Raw genomic sequence first — 2654 nt, forward strand, 5'->3', positions numbered from 1 at the left:
CTGATAATGGGGAAGTCTAGAGTGTCCCCACTCAAGCAGATCACCGTGCCAAGGCTGGAGTTGACAGCAGCTGTGGTTGCAGTCAAGGTGGATAGGATGCTGCAAGAGGAAATGCAGATACCACTTCAGCCATCAATCTTCTGGACTGACAGCACGACGGTTCTGAAGTACATCGAGAGTGAGACAGCCCGGTACAAGACCTTCGTGGCAAATAGAATCACACTCATACGAGAGGCCACTAAACCATCTCAGTGGAGGTACGTCAGGACGTCGCAGAACCCGGCTGACAAGTCAACCAGGGGCATGAAAGCCAAAATGTTAATGGAGGATAAAGACTGGATAAATGGCCCAGAATTCCTGTCACAGCCAGAAAGTGAATGGCCACAAAGACCAGACAACCTGAATCAGAACATGCAGAATGACCCTGAGGTGAAAAGTGTCACAGTAAACACCATCACAACGGAAGAAAAGCTTGATTGTATGAACAAGTTACTTGATTACTATGACAGTTGGGACCGACTGAAGAGGGCGACTGCATGGATTCTGGAAGTTAGAGAACTATTGATCAACCTGAAAAACAAAAGAAAAGAGTTTCAAAGTGAGATCAGTCAAACAGAAAAGGATCCAGTGAAGCAGAAGCTGCTTGTGCAACAAAGCATGGAAAGGTACAGGAGTACCATGGAAAAGAAAGCACTTACCTTGGAACAGCTGACAACGGCAGAAGCAGAAATCATCCGGTACAGCCAAGCCCAAAGCTTTCCTGAGGAGATTGATGCACTCTGCAATAGTAAGCCTGTCAAGATAAGCAGCAAGCTGCAAAACCTCGATCCCATGTTGAAAGATGGCATTCTGAGGGTAGGAGGACGGCTATCTAAATCTGCCATGCCATGGGACACAAAACATCCTGTGATACTGTCCAAACATTCAAGAGTTGCAACTCTCATCCTGAGTGACATTCATGAGCAAATAGGTCACTGTGGGCGCAACTACATGTTAGCTCAGTTGAGAGGAAAGTTTTGGATCCCACAAGCACCCTCCGCCATTAGAAAGCTCATATCCAAATGCACAGTTTGCAGAAGACGACGAGAACGAGCTGGTGAACAGAAAATGGCACCTCTGCCGGAAGATCGTCTTGTACCAGACAAGCCACCATTCACCAATGTTGGAATTGATTTCTTCGGCCCTTTTGACGTGAAACGGGGCCGGGGCACTGTCAAAAGGTATGGCGTGATGTTTACCTGCCTCACCATCAGGGCAGTGCACCTCGAGGTGGCTGACAGTCTGGACACAAGTGCCTGTATCAATGTCCTTCGTCGCTTTATAAGCAGAAGAGGACAGGTGTCCATAATGCGATCCGACAATGGCACCAATTTTGTTGGTGCCGAAAAGGAATTGAGAGAGGCACTGGAAAACCTGAACCAATCAGACATTGAGAAAACAATGCAAAAGAAAGGCATCAAGTGGATTTTCAATAGTCCCGCGGCATCTCATCAAGGAGGGACTTGGGAGCGGCAGATCCGTTCAGTTCGTAGGATTCTTAGCGCTCTGCTTAAGGAAAGGACCCTCACCGACGACAGCCTTCAAACGCTTCTTTGTGAGGTTGAAAGCATAATAAATGGCCGACCCATAACCAGCGTGTCAAATGATCCACACGACTTAGAACCTCTGACCCCCAACCACCTATTGTTGATGAAGACCCAACCTAACCTGCCACCAGGAATCTTCAACCAGGATGATCTATACGCAAGAAAGCGCTGGAGGCAAGTACAATATCTTGCGGATCTATTCTGGCGCAGATGGACTCGCGAATACCTCCCACTCCTCCAGGAACGCCAGAAGTGGACGAGACAAAAAAGGAACTTTGAACCTGGAGACGTGGTGCTCGTAGTTGACAGTTCATCGCCACGCAACACATGGACCATGGGAAGAATAGTACAAGTCCTACCTGACTCCAGTGGAACTGTGCGGCGTGTGAAGTTGCAAACAAAAAGCAACATCCTGGAGAGATCTATACATAAGCTGTGCTTACTGCAAGAAGCGACATGAAGAGAAATGAGAAAAAAGACTTTTTATTTAAAGACTGTTTATTTGTTGTTCACTGATAATCTTGATTTGATGGCTCTTAGTTTAATTTAATTGATAATTGCGTAATCTTACAGTATACCCAATTAGGGGCCGGATATGTAAGAGCCATAATGCAGAAAAGATATAATATGCTTGAATGTATGTACATTTCATAGTTGCTATTTATATTTGCTATTTGTATTTTATTTCATTCTTAATCCATGCCATTGTGTATTTCGTAATTCTAAGAAAATGATTATTGATATAAATAATTAATGATGACGCTCCTTTAGAGTGACGTAACTGAGAACGTGCAGCCAGTTTAGTGAGAGCTGCGTAAGGCACGGGAGCATAAAGTTTTCTTACCGTACGGGCGCCATGCGCCTTGTGATTTGTAACCTTTTGATTTCATATAAAGACACCTAAACTTTAAGAACTTGTCATGTCGTGCGCGTGAAGAAATTACTGTGTCTGCAGCTCTAAGTGGTATTTTGGAAACTGAAGAAAGATTGCCACTACACATATAATTCTATCAAAAGATGTCTATTTCAAAGAATAACCATAAAGTATTTGAATTAAGTATTAATGTT

Source organism: Engraulis encrasicolus, unplaced genomic scaffold, assembly GCF_034702125.1.
Source record: "Engraulis encrasicolus isolate BLACKSEA-1 unplaced genomic scaffold, IST_EnEncr_1.0 scaffold_39_np1212, whole genome shotgun sequence".
In the NCBI taxonomy this organism is placed as follows: Eukaryota; Metazoa; Chordata; class Actinopteri; order Clupeiformes; family Engraulidae; genus Engraulis; species Engraulis encrasicolus.